Below are 18860 nucleotides of genomic sequence, written 5' to 3' on the forward strand. Positions count from 1 at the left end.
TTTGTGATTCTTTTAAGATTATATGATTACCTTTTGAGATAAATAATACAATGACTAATTTTTTTCTTTGTAACCACAAACAGCTGCCTGCTAGTACAAAAGAAACTGGATGAAATATACTTGGCTTTCTTAAAACTTTGTCAATCAATTTAAAAAGAATCATTGCTTTGGGGGTGAAGATGTTATAGTGGGAAGATTAATACAAAGAAAAATATTTACTTGTGGCTTCTAAGAAAAACATGATCATAATATGATTTCTTCCTGTGTAAAGATTTTGATTTGTTTTTGGAAAATATGTAACTTGTGGCTATGAGGTAATTTTTTTTGCATAGAAATTTTTATCTTAGGAGGTATAAGAGAAATAAGAGAAAAATAAGAGAAGTAGAAGGAAAACATCAGGAAAGATGTAGAAGGAAAACATTAGGGAAGATATAGAAGGAAAGCATCAGGAAAGATGTAGAAGGAAAACATCAGGATAGAAGAACAGAATGGGAAAAGAACAGAGTAGGAGCAGAGAAAAAATAAAATGAAGAATTAAGCTTGACCCCTTAGATAAAGTGCCCATGTGTGTCTGTCCAGTAGTTCACCGACTACATGCCTCCTCTTCAGTTTCTCTGACTTGCTAATGGCAGGTCCTTTGCTACCTTGCTGGCCTGGGGGAGCCTCCTGGTCAAGGTCCATACAAGGGTGACTCATGACACTCCCATGTGAACCTGATACCTGACGAGTGGCTGAAGGGTGGCCACTGCAGAATGGCTTTCAGTCAAGTGAACTGGAGTGTTATGAATTTGCAGAATCCTGGTCCTGGTGCAGGTTGGAGCTGGTCAGCAGAGAAGGGCAGGTTCAGATGCCAAGGGATAGGGATTGTATTCTCTAACTCCAAAGAATCAAAGGATTCCTAGTCTGAATCTTATCACCTTGTGCTGTCTAGTTTTATGTCATTTGAGAGGAAAGAACTTTGACTGATGAAGTTCTTCCAAAAGATATGGGCGTAGACAAATCTGTGGAGCATTTTCTTAATTAGTAATTGATGAGGAAGGGCCCAGCCCATTGTGGATGGGGTCATACCTGGGCTGGTCCTGGGTTGTATAAGAAAGCAGGCTGAGCAAACCATGAGGAGCAAGCCAGTAAGCAGCACTCCTCCATGGCCTCTGCATTCAACTCCTGCCTCTAGGTTCCAGCCCTGCTTGAGTTCCTGTCCTGACTTCCTTCAATGATGGGCTACAATGTGGAGGTATAAGTCAAATCTTGCCTTGGGCCATGGTATTTCATCATAGCAATAGTTACCCTAAGACACACCTGGATTGTTACGAAGGCATGCTCTCAAAGAGGAAAAACAGAATGTGTTTTACATTATTAGTAAATCATTAACTTTACATCCTTCTCAGATATGTGGGCATGTGCTTCATGAGTTTCCATTGCTACTCTTACTCTGATCTCCACAAATGTTGTGTCCATTTTTACTACAAATATCAATCTTCAGAGAATAATGTACATACTGTACATATTTAAAGGCCTTCATTTGTTAAAATTGGGGCTGTAAGCAAAGGTCCATCCTTGCCTGGTTGGTCATATATCCCAGCATTGAGGTTTGTTCTTGTTACACAGAAAAACTTTTTAAAAATCTTTATTCAGAACAGGGTCCTGTGAACAAAACAGTTGCCATCTTCATATGATCAAGTGTGCATACTTGCAAGAGTCCCTCAGGACTGGGTCTGCTGAGTATTGACATTCCCTCACAGAAGAAAATGGTCAGGGAGGGTCTCTGGACACTCACTGGAGAATCTAGCCACTTCGCCTGGCCATTTGTATGCAATTCTATTATAACTGCATGTGGCTTTGGAGTATTGGGAGGTGTTAGCAGAGATAGGTTGGGGCAGGTTGACTTCCTGTGCTTGGTAAAGACTTTCCAGTGCAAGTGCCTTGGGATCACCTACACTTCCCCTTAGCAATGCTCTGAAAGTAACGCCAATAAACCCACTGGTTCCCCAGGGTGAACTTTGCTAGTATCATTCTTTAGTTTATCATTGAGACTTTAGGAGGAGGAAGTGGTGATGGAAAGTGGTGATGGGAAATGATGAATCTTCCCAGTATCGCCACCTAGGGGGCCAGTCCCCATCAGCGCAGGGCTCAAATAGAATCCACAGAGTTGGCACATACAAAGACCTTTTTTATCTGAGGGGGTTAGGGGAAAAGACACTCACACTCTCTCTTGATGAATTCCTTCTTTATTTTTCTGTGTTCATTTTGTGTTCTTTCTACTGTATACTTTTTCCCTACAGCTTATATACCCCAACAAAGTTTTTCAAGCAATATAGGAATTGCAATGTGGTTACATTCTGTTTTTCAAGTGAATGATTACAATGAATACAAAACAAACAAAAAAACAGCATGTTTCCCATATCCCTTACATGATTAAACATTTTACATATTACAGGTAAAAATAAAAAAAACCAAATTATCCCAAGAACCCACATACATTTATACACAAGCAGCTTGTTATAGATTATCCATGTGGGCAAGCAAGACATTCTTCTCAGCCAGTTCTTTTCCTATCAGGCTGCAGTTTTCCAGTTACAAAGAAAGGGCCAATTACTTTATTACTTATCTTGAAAGGTAATCTTATGAGAAATCTTAAAGAAATAACAAACCTAAACTTTTATATATAAAAAAGTATCAGTCAGCTCTACTTTAAATCTTTAGGGTACATACCCACTCATCAACAGTTTTTTTTTATATCAGGAGATTGAGGGCAAAAATGGGTACAAGGAATTAATCATCACCTTCAACCAATTTTAGCAAGAAAAGTGTGTCAGCTAGTTATCATTGGGGTGCTTTGTTCTTGTTCCCTGATCATAAAGAGTCCCAAATTCAACCATGTGCCTTTCTAAAACTTTAGATTATCTTCTTGGGTTTTTCACCTCAAAGCTATTTGACAAAAACATCTTAGTCTAACTTTAAGTTATTTTCAAAGCTTTGTTTCAGCTGTGATGCAATTCAAAACCTGTGAACACATCTCCCAACATTAAAGTTAAAATAATTTAAGCTAGCTGAGCTAACTGGGACTCAATTGTTTTTCTTTCTTTTTTTTTTTTTTAAAGAGGTTATCAATTTTTTTTTAAAATTTATTTAACTTTTATTTTTTTTATGTGCATTGGTGTGAAGGCATCAGATCCCCTGCAACTGGAGTTACAGACAGTTGTGAGCTGTCGTGTGGGTGCTGGGAATTGAACCCGGGTCCTCTGGAAAAGCAGCCAGTTCACCTAACTGCTGAGCCATCTCTCCAGCCCTCAATTGTTTTTCTTAATCATTAACCTAAGCCACAGTCTCTATGGCTCCTTAATAAAAAACTCATGTATTGTAGCAATGTGACACTTCCTTGTTTATATTTTTAATCATCAAAACTATTTAAACTAACATTATTATTATCATTTACACAGTACAGCTTAGGAAGAAATCATCTTCATAATAATCCACAGGTAAAAGTGCCCAGTAGAAGGGGATGTTTTCATGAGATAAACACACTACATTACAGGCAGTGGGGAATCTTTCCACACCCATTCAACCATGCCAGATACCAGAGAAAGATGGCCACAGCAAACATGTAAAGGCACAGTAGAAGCAAAAGACATTCTGGGGGGTCTGTGATCTTGAGGTCTCACCTATCCAGGATTTATCCATCAGGGAGTTGCCTCCTGGTGGGCTGACACCTTGAACTTCAATTGCCACCTGCTGCTCCTCTGACAGGGCCACCAGCATCTCAGAGGAGGATTTCTCACAACAATCTCAATCCCCCCCATGTGTGTATGCATTCTTATGTGTGAATATAAACATGCACATACTATGCCACATGTGTGGAAGTCAGAGGACAACCTTGGATATGGGTATGAGTCCTTACCTTTCAACTCATTTGAGGCAAGGTCTGTTTGTTATTCTTCTGCTGCTACTATGTACACCAGGCTAAATGACCCTCAAGCATCCAGGGATTCTTCTATCTCCATATCATCTCACTGTTGGAATGCCTGAATTCACATGTATTCTGGGGATTCAAACTCATGTCTCCATGCTTGTGCACAAGCTGTCTCTCCTGTTTGTGTTATTTTGTCTCGATGAAGGAAAATCTCTGAGGTCCACAGAGTAGAGATCATTGTCCTTTGTCTGTGGCTAATACTAAACAAAGTATGGAGACACTGTGGATGCGACTGACTGCATTGAGTTTCTGGGAGACCTTGATGGTATGACATAGTCTGACGACAGCACAAAACAGCCGAGAGAAAGGGGGTTGTGTAGCCTCGGTTACACAGTTGTCAGCTGGAATCCGGTGTCGTCGGGACTTGTGTGCACCCTTCTTTGGCATTCCCAGCTTCTCTCTGGCTTCTGGCTTCAGTGTGTCTCTAGTATTTCTCTCTAGGAGCACCTCTCATTGGCACTGAGCACCACAGGAGTTTGCTGGAACTTAAGATGTGATACTTACAGGAAACATGCTCAGTGGACTTTTCCTTCTATCCCATTCTCTTCTCACTAACTCTCTTGGGTGGCTCAAAGAGCCCCACACTATTTTCTTCCTCTGTTTTCCCTCCGCTCTCCCTTATATACACCCCTTACATGTGTGTGTTATAGTGCATGCAGCCAATTATTTTAGTTTCATTTTTGTTGGTGTGATAAAAATACCCTGACAAAAGCAACTCTAAAGGAAAAGTAGATTATTTTACTCACATTTCCTGGATATGGTCCATGATTTCAGGGAAGTCAAGGCAGGAACTTGAAGCAGTTAGTCCGATTCACAGTCAACGACCAAGAGGGAATTGACACATGCATGCTCATATTCTGCCCATTTTCTCCTCTCTTGTGTAGTCCAGGATGCAAGCCTGGGGAATGGTGTCACTCCCTTTCAGGCAGGGTCTTCCAACATTAGTTAATGTGATAGAGACAGTCTTCTGCAGCCATGTCTTCAGGCCAATCTGACCTAGAAAGCCCCACTGAGACTCCTTCCAAGTGACTCTAGATTACGTTGACAATCAAAGGTAGCCATCACACAAGCCACCAACTATACATGAGGATCTCTGTCACAGAGAGCATTATGTCCTTTTGGCTTAGCGGATAGACTCAAAGGACATTAAGCACTCACAACTACGCTTGGGTACCACTTCTTGGCAGTTTTCCTTTCTAATTTTTATAATATAAATCTATTTGTAGCCTGTAGCCACATACATTTATTCAATGCCATATATGATGTTGAGAACTTTACATCAATTCCTTAATTTTATTTCCACAGCAACGGACTAAAGATTTGTTATCACAATTTCCGTATTGCAAGCAAGAAAACAGTTTGAGAAAGATTAAAGAATGCTACTTGATGTCACACAATGAATAAAGGCAACACTAAGGCTCAAGCAGATGTACACTTCTGATTATGAGTACCCTTGGCCTTGGATCTCATATTTTGTGCTTACACTCTAGAAGATCTATGCAAGAGCTGGATCTGGGTCTTGTACTTCTCAGAGTCTTATGGCCATTATATCACCTTCCATTATATCACCAAAGCAGAAACGGTTGAACTGCTAGGCTGTTGAAGCTATTTTTAACCGAACACTGGGAAATCCCCAGAATCCCTAGACTGCTGTTCACACCCTTTCACTGGCCTCTGCCAAATGCAAATAGAGAGCCTAAGCCTGTGGCAAGAGACTTTATCCTAGGGATGCTGCCTTGTGCAATAAGGGTGTGGCACATTGGTAGGTTATAAGATTATACAGTTAGACACGTGTGTAGGTGTTCAACTCTGATGAAGGGTGCACTTCATAAGAAGACCAGTGTCTTGTATCAGGAAAGCTCAGACTTGAGGATGTTCTACCCATCAATGGCTACTTGACAAGGGCCAAGCTTTTCAACCTTTGTGATATCATATTCCTAAAAGACCACCAGGAAAGCCTATTGTTCTGTAATAAGTCAAAGACTCCTAGAGTGGTTCTTAGCAGTTTCTGGAGGGGAAATGATGGTGGTGGTGGTGGGGTAGATTCAGGGTGGGAGAGGAGCTGATTTGGAGCAGCAGTTGAAGACAGAGTGGCTTTACTTTGATGGACAAAAGGAAGGGACTGATAAGAGCCCAGATGACAAAGCTGTGATGTAATCTATTTTAGATGGCTCAGAGTCCCATCTTTCTAGAGTCAGTATGTCTTGAAACATGTATCAGTTTTCAAGCCTCCACTGGTCCAAGCTGGCTTAACAAGGAATAGGGTAGGATGCCCAGTGTGATTGAAATAAGAAACACAGAGAGATATTCTTTTCCTTCTTCCTCTCTGAAATGGGCCTCTGCACAGGGACTCTTCCTGCAGTCAGCCTGTGGCTGGGAGCCTGACCTATAGAATGTCTGGAGGAATTTGTCTATGTAAGTCCAAGTAGTGCACTGGACGGTGTACTGGATACACGGAGTGAGCAGATAGACTAGAAAATGTCTTACAGATACAATCCCAGCACTCAGGAGGCAGAGGCAAATAGATCTCTGAGTTCAAGACTAGCCTGGTCTACAGATCAAGTTCTACAACAGCCAGAGCCACACAGAGAATCTCATCTCAAAAAAAACAAAAAACAAAAAACAAAACAAACAAAAAAAAAAACCAACAAAAAAAGAAAAAAATTAAAATTATATCTTTTATACAAACTATACTGAATTAAATGAAACATTCCTTTTTCAAAAGATAGTGAAAACATCTAAATTAAAAAAAAAACTTGGTTCAAGCAAGGCAAGGGGTCTACATGAGTAATCACATAAAAAACCCACAATTAAGGTGCTTACTTTAATATCATAATAAGACAATATAATCTTCTTTTGTATATTAATAAAACCAAGATTAGCATCACTTTTATCATTTATCAATACATTCAACAAAATTCTAACCATCTTTTAAATTTAACAAGATTGAAACAATATAAAGCACAACCCCTTCCCTTTGGCTGGAGGTCTCTTCTTCCATCTAGTGACTCCTCTGCCCACCTTCCCTTCCCAGAACCTTACTATGCAAAGGTCATAACTCATTAGTGGTCATTGCTTATTTGCTTATTGATTTAGAGAAAATCTGTATAATGGGCCAGATTTATAAATGGATTTAAGATTTTATGAGGCAAATTAAGTGTTATGATCACAGTGTCACTTATTGGCATCAGATAATATTAACTGTTTATATTTGGAATTTTTCTCCTGTTCAGACAGTGCTGTCCACGGAGGGGAGGTGCTAGGCAGTAGGGAGGTACATTTAGCACTGTGTAGGTGTTCTTTCATTCTTTTTGTGGCACAGTTTTGAATGTGGACATTTTGCATTTTGTTTAGTCTAATTAACTGTTTTGATTTTTGGTGTTGTTGATATTGCCCTAGGAAATCAAATCCACAGTGACAGGGACTTCTTATAGCTTCTCCTAAGATTTTGATGGGTTTTGCTTCTGAGTCTGGGTTATTTTGACTTAGATTTTATTTATGGAAAGAGATAAGGGCACAAACTGATATTAAAATTGTCGAGGGGTGAGGACGGATCCCAATATCTTGTGCACCTGCATAAGAAGTCCCTAATGAGCTGCACTTCTAGCTCCCAGATTTATCTTTTGACATATTCCAATCCTGAGTCTGTTTTTGGAAATTAATGTTGTGTTTCATCTTTTAAAAAAGTTTTTAAATGTAATTAGTAAGAGGGAAGAGGGTGTGTGGAGGTCAGAGGCATATGAATGGAGTCAGTTTTCTCCTTCCTCCTTTTTATGAGTTACAGAAATAAAACTCAGCCATTAGGTTTAAAAGATGAATGAATTTCCCTCTGAGCCATCTCACCTGCTCCCTTGTAACATTTTGTTTTGTTTTGCAATTTTTTGTACATGTGTGCAATGTATCTTGATCATATGCTCGCCCACTCCCTCCCACCAGCTCTCTTGGGTCCCCTCCCAACATATCTCCCTTCAAGCTTCATGTCCTCTCTTTTTAAAGTTTTTAAAAATAGATCCTACTGAGTTCAACTAGTGCTGCCCATATATCGGGTCATCTTACTGGGGCCTGGACAACCTACCAGAGGCCACCTTCCAAAGGAACATTGTTTTTTTTCTCTTTCAGCAGCCACCCATTGATAGTAGCACCTCAGTTAGGCATGCGGCCTAGGGAGTATCTTCCCATTAGCTGCTGAGATTTTAATTGGCTTGATGTTGTACAGGTCTTATGCAGGTCACCACAGCTGCTCTGTGTTTCTGTGTGCAACTGTTATGTCTTGTCTAAAGAGCAGCATTTCACTGTGCTCCTCTCCATCCTGGGGACTTACGTTTTTTTTTCTACCCCTTCTTCAGTGATGTTCCCTGAGCCTTGCTTGTGGTGATGGTGATGATGGTGGGGTGATACAGATGTTCCGAGTACGGATGAACAGTCACAGTCATTGTCAGCACTTTGAACAGTAGTGAGTAGGTGTATTAACCACTACTCACTGCAATACAAAGCTTCTTTGACCAAAGTTGAGAGCAATTATTTTCTGTTGAGGATTTTGAATCTTGTGTGTGTGTGTGTGTGTGTGTGTGTGTGTGTGTGTGTGTGTGTGTTTGCTTTTCATCCACAGTTCCTACCTCATCATTCCCAGAACACTTCGCATTTCTTCAGTGACTAGAACAATGCTAACGATCCTTTCTTAAAAGTGCTTTGCCCTTTACCCTCAGGTCTTGCAGCGGCTTCTGCGCCACTCCAGAGCAGCACAGGTGAGAGGCCATCTTGTTAGAATGCTAGGGCCTCTCAGAAGCAGATCTCAGAAAGCAGCATCTTTCCCCTCTGAGGTCCTCTTGCCCTCTCCACCTGCTCATTTTTCTTTCCAAAGCAAGCCACAGAAACTAAAATTATTTTCCCAGGTGCAGTCATAGAAACTAAAAATAGTCTCCAGTCTTCCTTGTTTGTCTGTCTGGAGCTGGCCATGAAGAAATTCTCTTACCTATCTAGTCTAAAAGTAGAGTATAAGACCCCAATTTCATAAAAGTTTTCGCCCTGTTCCTGTGAGGAAGGACTGTGGCACAAAGAGCGAGTATTAATCTGACCTCACAGGTTTCATGGCTTTTTTCCATTTCTTAACCTTGATTCACAGCCATTTTGTCCAGTTCCCTTTCTACCTGGCTGCTCATGAGTAAATCAGGATAAGGAAATGAACTTGAGGCTCTTGGGATCACTGAGCACATGGAGCATTATAAGAAGGTAAACATGAATTCACCCATATCCAGAGAGGGTGTCAGATCCCTAACTCCATGGGAACACAGGCTTCTTCACTTGGACCCTTTCAGAGCTTGCATGCTTTATGCAGGGGAGTTGGGCAGGGAGAGGGGCATTTACGTTAATCAGTGAAAGAAACCAATGCCTGGAAAAGACTGGAAAGTACATGGAAGGTCAAGAGCCTGTGCAAGAAAAGCCCATGTTTCAAATTTCAGAAAAGTCTACAGCTATGTAAATGACCAACAAGGGACTTAAACTCTCTTGGCTCAGGGTATTTGAGTTCTGGGCTTTCCCAGGCTCTCTGGCCTGCTTCTCTCTGTGGCATCTCTATTCTTAGAACCCTGTTCTATCTTGTAGTAAACTGTCTGTATTTCTAAAGGTCAGGGCCCAGAGGCAGAGGCGAAGAACAAAATTCCCCACAATGCCTTTGAGTGGAGATACCTTGAAAAGCTCCCACAGGGAAGTCTATAGAGAAGCTTCCACAGGGATGTCCATAGAGAAGCTACCACAGAAAGAATCACTGATATTGGGAAATCAAGGCCCTAAGGGGCAGATAAGTTGCAAATCTCAACAGTGCCCATAGAAGGTTAATAGAGAGGAGAAGCAAGGAGGAAAGGTCTCTGTTGTTTGAATTAAGTCAGAATAGAAGGCAGCCTCTTGGTAGCAGGCAGCAGCATGGGAGCTTTGGGGAAAAAATGAGCTCAAAGCACCAGAAAAAGCATACTCAGGGTCTTTCCAGCCTCCCAAGAAAGATATAAAAGGGGGAAAAAGAGACAAATAGTTGTGTTTTTCTGAGTCAGAACTGAGAAGAGTTCAGGCCCACTAGAACCTCGAGGAGTCCTGTAGGGACTGTGCTAGGAGTCCCTGAGTCCCGAGAAGAAAAATACATTAGCTTTTAAAAGGGATAATTAGTTACCTATTTCTTCAGCATGGCTTACGGTATGCCTGCCTTCCTAGCAGTGGTCCCACCTTCCGGAGAGATGGTCCCTTGGCTAGGTAACTGACCAGCCCAACTGAATTAGTTCTTTTATGCTTTGGGTAGCTTGGAATGTTAGGTCTCCACCCATGTCAGAGAAGTAGCTTTCCATAATGGCCTCCAACAGGGCCGTGACCAAGGCTGCTCTCTGAAGAGGTAACTCTAAATCTTTTAGGAAGCAGGTCAGAGACCAGAGCACTCAAACATTTCTGGCCTCCAGTGAGGACAAGACCAAGGGCTTTTCTGGAGCTGGTGCTTCTGGGGTACCTGCCCTGACTGTGTACAGTTTCTCCTCCTGTTCTCATCACTACAACCCGGAGTCCCAGGGGTGGTTTGCAATCAGGCTCAAAGAAGAGAATCTCCATCTGGACAGTGATTTTTTTTTTTTTTGTTACTGTTGCTGGGAATAGGCTGGTGTTTCCAGGTTCTTGATCTTTTATTCAGGGGTCTGAAATAAAGGCTCACATGGGCTTGCAAAGCAGCAAGGGGATTTTATTCATAGCAAAGAGACAGAATGTTCGGATACAGTGTCAAGAGTGATGGTGCATGTGGAGGGTTGGATGAGAATGCTCCCCATTGGCTCAGAGTATTTAAACTCTTGGTCCCTGGTTGGCAGTACTGTTGGGGAGGTTTAGGAGGTATGGCCTTGATGGAGGAAGTGTGTCACCGGGGATGGAGGGGGGATGTGGGGAGTTGAACCTTGTACAACCTCCGGTTCTCTCTGTCTGCTTCACACTTGCATTTGAGGCTGTGCACCCTCAAGCCTTGTTCCTGCTGCCGCGCCTGGTACTCACTGCCATGCTTCCCTGCAATGACATAATCCAACTGTTCTGGAACCATAACTTCCTTTCTAAGTGGCCTAGGTCACAGAGCTTACCACGGTAACAGAAAAGTAACAAATGCAGCAGGCCATGTGAGTCGAGGGTACCAGAGGGCTCTGGTTGTCGTTGGGGCTTCCTTTTATGGAGTTAAAGGTAACTTTCTCACCGAGGATGAAGTTTGGGTGGGCCTCTATTTTCATTGATACTTTTTAAGTTATGTACCATTTTCTCCACCGTGCATGTCCATAATGCACCTGATTTTAATCATGTGCATGCCCCATCATGCTTAGGCCTAAGGACGCTAAGTAGGGAATTGTCCTAGTTCATGTCTGTTTCTGTGACAAGGCAGTGACCACACTAATTTGAAAGGAGAAAAGGGCTTATTTCATCTTACTCTTCCACGTCACACTCCATCACTGAGGAAAGTCAGGGCCTGTTTCTCGGTGAACACAACAGACCATGGCAATTTACCAATAGAATGTGCGTTATACCTAACAAGTATTTTCTAGGAAGGAAAAAAAAAGATTCCTTAGGAAAGCAGAGAGTTCTTTTACCTCTCATAGTCTCAAAGGAAGAGAATGAGCCTGCCAGACAAACTGAGACCTTTTCATCTCACTTTTTGATTTTAGTATTGAGATGGGGGTCTAGCTGTGTATCCTAGGCTGGCCTGGAAACTGCCATCCCTCTGCCTCAAAGTTCTCAGTGCTGAGGTGACAGTCACTACCAGCATGCTTGGTGTAGAATGGAGACCGTCTAGTGGGAATCAGGAAGCATGCGTGATGACCTCAGGTCTGCCTATTGGCCAGTGCTGAAAGTGAGAAGATGGGGGACTGCTGTGTGTGTTCTCTGTGTTCTTCTCAGACACCGTCTTGTCTACAGAAGCATTGACTGTGAAGAGTAGGTCTTAGGACCTTCTCTCATGTGGCTCTTCTCTGAAGCAAGAACTCCAGGCAGAGCGCTGTGGGCATCCGCCTCTTTTTTCTTTTTCCTTCTGAGACAGAAAGTAACACTGGACTGAGAATGTGGAGGAGAAAAGAGGGAATCCTTTTGTCCCATTCACCACAGCCTTCCACACTGCTGCCAGACATTCTCGTAGCTGATGGGGATTCCTGTCAGATGTTGTCCCGTGGATATAATCAATGCTACCCTTTCTCTAACTCCCATTCCCTCAGCAGGCTCTGCAGGAAATTTGCAGTTCAACAAGAGGACTCCCTAACATGCCTGTGATCATAGTTAATGGAAATGGCATAGTTCAATCTTTACCATCTATGTGGAAGCCAGCATCCCTGGTGCAATGATAGCGTTCCTCCTCATTACCTCTTAAAGAGCACTGTGCAATGCCCAAGGAGATGTGTCTGCAGGTGGAGGCTAGGCACGTGTCTCATCAAATCCAAATCATGTGTTCACTTTGCCCTGCCACAGGCTTGCATCTGACTTAGTAATTTGAAACTATTTGGAGGCAGACAGGGTACAAGAAGGAACCACTGTGTTAGATGATACAGTTGCTGACAGCAAAGACCTCCTCCGCATCCCATTTCCTCTTTCAAACAGAGAGGAAGTGGGTGTTTCTTTCTGGAAAGGTGGCTTTCTGGGTTAGTGCCCCTCCTTTGGGGACAGTAATGGCACAGCACATTCCTTCTGAAAGTTCCTTGAGTGCTTCATCCTGCCTAATGACTCATAGAAAGAGAGAGTCCCACATGGGGTGTGGAGAGGGCACTAATCACAGATGTGTGACAGGACTACAGCCCCTTAGTTGGGACAGATCCTTAAAAATGTGTCCTCTTTGAGAAAAGGCTAATGGCCTCATTTCTTTGGGCTACAGAATGGGAATCCTTCCTCCAGAGGCCGACACTGTGAATGCCAGCATTCTGATGAATGGTCCCTCTCAGCAATAACTCTGCCTCCCTGTCATGCTGGAGGAGAAAACGACCCTTTTGCAAGCCCAGACTGTAACTTGAGGGGGTCTCCTCTCCCTGGGAGCCTCCTCTGGATCTGGCCCTGCTGCAGAGTGCTGGGATTTCTCTGTCACAGGACCCAGGATGCTAGAAACAGAACAGGAACTCAATGAGTCTGACCTGGCAGGAGGCTCTTTGCACATTGGAATGCTGTCTGACACCCATGGGTCATGTTCAGTGGACTCTTTCCAAGCTCCAAGCTCCAGAGAGAGGAGAGAGAAAGAGAGAGAGAGAGAGAGAGAGAGAGAGAGAGAGAGAGAGAGAGAGACCCTAGTCCTTCTGCCTTCACAGAATCACAAATGCTTCTGCTGAAATGGCCTGATGTGGCCATCCAGTGGTGAGTAATCATAGTCTGCAAAACACCCTGACCCATTGTTGATGCATGCACATGTACTACACTTGACATGCACATAAGGGAATAAGGAATGGGGGTTGACAGGGCTGGAGAGGTGGTACAGTTGGTAAGCAACTTGTCTTGCAAGCATGAGGGCCTGTGTTTGATCCCTAGAACCCATGTTTAAAAAAAAATCTGAGCATGGGAGTGTAGGCAGAAGTTTCTGTCCTACAAGCCACTCCCTTGTAACCACATAGAGGCTTAATACTAATTATAAATGTTCAGCCAATAGCTCAGGCTTGTTACTAACCAACTCTTTCATTTAAATTAACCCGTATTGCTTATCTACGCTTTGCTATGTGCCTTGGTACATTTTCTCAGCACGACATGCCTGTTGTTCTTCTCTCTGAATCTGTTTGAGACTCTTCCAACTCAACCCTTCTTCCTCCCAGCATTCTCAGTGTGGCTCTCTCACCTAACCTTATCCTGTTCAGCTCTTGGTCAGTCGGCTTCTTTATTAAACCAATCAGAGTAATACATATTCACAGCGTGCGGAAGGATTATCCCACAGCATGGGAGAATGCTCATGTCATCCCAGTACTGGGGAGGTGGTGAATCCCTGGGACCTGCTAGCCATATATGTCCCAGGTTCCAGGTCATTAATGGACTCTGTCTTGCAAAACAAGGTGAATGGTACCTCAGTAATGAACCTTGAGATTATTCTCTGCTCCCCACACACTTTTATGCTCATGTCTACACGAGAGAGAGAGAGAGAGAGAGAGAGAGAGAGAGAGAGAGAGAGAAACTGGGATAAAAAAGCAGACTTGAAAACTGAGGATATTTCTCTGGCTTAGCAAGCTCTACCAGAGGAATTGAAATATATCTTGCTTCTAAAAAACCTTGTGAGAAAATGTTCATGCCAGCAGTCCTATTTTATGCCTTTTCCTTTTTTATGGTTCAAGAGACGACTGAGAAGAATACATATTTAGACCAAGCAAAATTATAGCATGACCTAGGGAGTCTCAATATGGGGATCAGGTTGACAACATTTAGACGAGACTGTTGGGGCTTTGGGGAAACAGTTCCCAGCTGTACTCTGGGGGGCTTCATGTGTATTCCCACTCCTGGAAAAGTAGGTAAGATCACAGTCCATCTCTTGCCCACACTTCTCTGTGAAGAGTAGAAGCTTCCCCGAGCCACTGTGGAGTTGGTCTGAACCTTGGATGCTGTGGAAGCTAAGTGGTCCCAGCACACCATCAGTGTGTCTGGCTTCTCCACATCTGTGCCATTAGTATTCTATAACTCACAGGCAGAGCTACTTGAGACACTCCAGGGTGAGGTACTGAAAATGAGCATCATATGTTTCAGTGGCACCAGACCCAATAAAGGAATAATTACCATGCCACCTGCCTTTGTAGCACACAGCAGAAAGCATCAGAAAGTGGGGAGACAGTGACTCATCTGCTGCAAAGGCATCAGGAGTCAGGACTTGGGAAACTCTATTTTTTGGTTTGCTATCAGAATCCTGACTCTATCCTTCAATTTAGAATATGCTATGGTGGTTTCCCAAGTGCATGCAAGTGTGTTTATTTAAACAAAATTATTTTTAGAGTCTGGAGATGTGGCTAAGTTGGTAGAGTACCTGCCTGACATGCACAAGGCCTTGGGTTAGAACCCCCAGCACCCTATAACTTAAGCATGGTGTCCTTATATAATCTTAGCACTTGGGAGGTGGAGTCACACCATTCTATGGTATTATAGGGAAGCTTGGGATAAAAAAGACCTTGTATCTAAATAAGTAAGTATTTCACTTTATAATGGTTTCAGTATTCTATAACATTTAAAAAATTCCCTTCTACCCAATACTTATCTGACTCATTAGGAACATTTTACAATAATATGGGACATTTGCCATAGTTAATGAGCAAATATTGATATACTGCTATAAAGTAAGGTCAGTGTTGTTCACATCCCTTTGGGTCTTTTCTAATGGTCTTGTTATCTTTCAGTATCTCATTTAGGACACAAAAATAATTTGACACACCTCTTCTTTGCTCTTCCCAGACTATGATGTTTTCTCGATGACCTTAGCAGTTTTGTGATCAATTGGTCAAGTGATGTCTACAGTGTCCTTTAATTGAGATTGGTATGATTTTATTTTTTCCCATGATTAAACTGGACTATGGATATGGATGAGGAAAACCACAAAGAGCAGATCCCCTCACATCACATTAAAGGTCAATGGTGCTGTCTAGCTCTTCATAGTAGATGCTCAGTTTTCTCTCTTGAGGAGACAGTACTTGTCCAGCATCTGTCCTGTTGGGTTGATCCGACCTCTACCCTTTCCCTGTTGCTGCTCTTGAGAATAAAGTCACCACTGATGGCCCACACTTCAAGCTTCTTCACATTTTGTTCCCTGTGCAGTAGGATAGTTTCTTGCCTTTCCTGGGCACATTTTAAATTTCTCCAACACCTCATCATCTCAGCAATAAGGCTGGGATGTTCCTCAGCTTAGTTTCTTTAAATTCACTAAGCTACTTTCTGCAGAAAGATTAGACCAGCACCTGCCACCTGGTACCCAGGCCGACAATATGATGAAATGATGATTAGGATTCTGGAACCTAAGGCTGGGTGTGTAGGTAAAACTGGCAAGTCAGGACAGGCTTGGAGTGTTCTTCCACTCTGAGTTCTGGCAGGGGCTGCAGAATTTGCATTGCTGAGAAGAAGTTCTTCCAGATGATCCTAAAACTGCCAGTTCTGGGCTATACCTTGAGGACTGGGACCTAGCCACAGAGGAAGTCATAATCTTGATGACTCATGCTATGTAATGGGCTCTTCTGAATGGTGATGTTAAAAAGACTTACTGTCATTTTTATTGTTCTTACTCATTAGACATGATTTTTATTTATTGATTTTTAAAGCTTTAATTTTATTTATTTATATGCATAGTGTGTGTGTGTGTGTGTGTGTGTGTGTGTGTGTGTGTGTGTGTGCGCACATGAACTAACACCACAATGCACGCTGAAAGTCAGGGGACAGCTTGAGGGAGTCAATTCGCTCCTTTTTTCTTGTGGGACCTGGAGATCACATTCAGGTCATCAAAGCTGGCAGCAGGTACCTTTACCCATGGAGCCATCTTGCCAACCCTAGACATACAATTTTTACCTCTAGGTCTTTTTAAAATCTCTTAAGCACATGCCTGTTACACTTTAAAGTCATCAACCTTTAAAGTGAATATTGAACTGAGTTAAAATATCATCCCTTCAGGGATTCGGAGCATCATAGCATAGGGAGCATAAAGAGTGTGAGCGCTAGAGGATGGGTGGAGAGGTGTTGAGCCCTGTCTCCCAGGCCTGACATGACTATTGCACTCATGAACTCGCCACAGCCATGATTTCCTGCACGAGACCTGTGCAAGATTGGGCCTGTCAAGACTCCATCACGGAGAAGAGGGGTGCTCATGAGGCTCTCTCATCTTAGAGAGTTACAGGCTGGGGAAGACGGAGACAGTTTCTTCAGGAGTGTAGCCACTGGTAAGGTGCCCATGCTTCTGACCCCTCACCCTACTTTTACATAAGCAGCCCTAACTAAATATATTGGAACACACACACACATGCACACGCACACGCACACGCACACGCACATGCACACGCACATGCACACACACATACTCAAGCACAGACATACACGTGTGCACATGCACACACATGCACTCACACATAAGAGGACTAGTCAGAAGAAGAAGAAGGGGGTAAGTAGGAGGGAAACAGAAGGCAATGGTGGGGGTGAACACTATATATGTAGGTGGCAAAATGTCAAACACAAAAAAACCAAGTTAAAACGTTCTAGTGTACGGTTGTTCAGCAAGGTGACTTGCTGGTAACAATGCTGCTAATAAAGCTTTTCATGCTTCCAACTGCACACAGGAGAATTTCAATGTTCTCATCATAATAACGTATACGAGATGACAGAGATATCAACTATCCCAGTTTGACCATCCCATAAGGTACACGTGTCCTGAAGAAACACATTTCATCCAAGAAATATATGCCATTACTATTTGTCAATTGGAAAATAAGTGTGGGTTGGAAGGGTCAGGAAATTCAGCCCTGCAGTTTCTAGAAAACTGGAGGATTATTGAGGAGTACTCCAGGGAGAAGAGTGTGTGAGAAATCTCACCTAAGCATAGTGTTTCCCACTGTTCTGTTGCTGTTCAGGGAGAATTGGCTTCCATATGGCGTGAGACTCCCAGCAGTGGCCCTTGTCACAGTTTCTTGTTGCACCAGCTCCGACTTACTTTGTGCAACTCAGGGCATGAGCATAAACAGCTGCACTGGCCTTGGAACCAAGTGGGAGAACAGATGCAGGCCCTTCTTATGATCCCAACCTATTCTCATGAGGCTAGAATCATTGTTGAAGGAACCATAGGCAAGTGAACAAGTAATCTGATCTTTTTTTTTTTTATCATTTTAATTCCATGTATAAAACACTGTAGGGATCGCTGAGGAAGCAAAGTGCTTGCCTTGTAAGCATGAGACCCTGAGTTCCACTTCCCAGCACCCACATTAGAAAAAATGAAAACACTGGACATGGCAGCATGTGGTTGCAATCCCAGCACTGGGTAGCTGGAGCCTGAAGGAACCCTGGGTCATGCTGGCAGCCAGCCTTGCCTTCCTGGTGAGCTCCAGGTCAATGAGAGACCCTGGCTCTACAAATGGTGGATACTGCCTGACGAACAACAGCTGAGGTTGTCCTCTGGCCTTCACATGCACGTGCACATATATGCATATGGACCCTCACATGCAAACATGCTTGAAAATGCACACACACACACACACACACACACACACACACACACATCTGAACACAGTAAAGTAGGTAGACTGTCTGCTTATACAATTGCGACTGCACTTGGCACATGGTAGAGACCGTAGGTGATGGGAGGAAATGATGCGGGGTGGGATTATAGCTGTTCTTACTTCATGGCTCCAGAATACAGATTGAGGCGGAGACTCCACTTGTAAAACATGGAACATGTCAGGATGATCTTGTGTTTGTTTCTTTTCTTGCTGCTCTCTCTCTCTCTCTCTCTCTCTCTCTCTCTCTCTCTCTCTCTCTCTCTCTCTCTCTCTCTCTCTCTCTCTCTCTCTCTCTCTCCACTTCATGTGAGCACACTTCCTGTGGGCAAACTTTCAGAGCCACTTCTCAGCAGCGCTTTCTGGAGTGTGCTTATGTCTTTCCCCTCCTGCCTTCCCTCCTTCTCAGACCCCATTACGAGAGTGAGCTGCTCCAACGCCTCTTGAAGCCTCTCTCAAGAAGCAAGGCTGGCAGCGTCCTGCAGCCTCATTGGTATGCCATTCCATATGGAACTCTGGGCACTCTAAATGACACGTGAATTATGTATGCTGGGGCTGGCATCGAGTTTAGCATGCCCGGAGCAGCATGCATTTGGAAGGGAAGTCATTTTGATTTTGTGATGTATTACACAGCTGAGCACTTAGCAGGAGCTGAGACCGGGCCCACGTGCTGGTTCTGAGAACACAGTGGGGTGGGCACACTG

General features: G+C 43.2%; 1 long non-coding RNA gene across 1 annotated transcript in view; it reads left to right on the top strand.

Annotated features, from left to right (window-relative positions):
* The first annotated feature begins 11093 nt into the window (after nucleotides 1-11093).
* LOC121824745 (uncharacterized) overlaps nucleotides 11094-18860 on the top strand; it is a 47895-nt gene continuing 40128 nt past the window's right edge. Inside the window, exon 1 of the long non-coding RNA XR_013046803.1 lies at nucleotides 11094-11164. This is a non-coding gene — a long non-coding RNA (uncharacterized LOC121824745). The remainder of the gene's footprint in view (nucleotides 11165-18860) is intronic.

The sequence above is a fragment of the Peromyscus maniculatus genome, chromosome 21, assembly GCF_049852395.1.
Source record: "Peromyscus maniculatus bairdii isolate BWxNUB_F1_BW_parent chromosome 21, HU_Pman_BW_mat_3.1, whole genome shotgun sequence".
Lineage (NCBI taxonomy): Eukaryota > Metazoa > Chordata > Mammalia > Rodentia > Cricetidae > Peromyscus > Peromyscus maniculatus.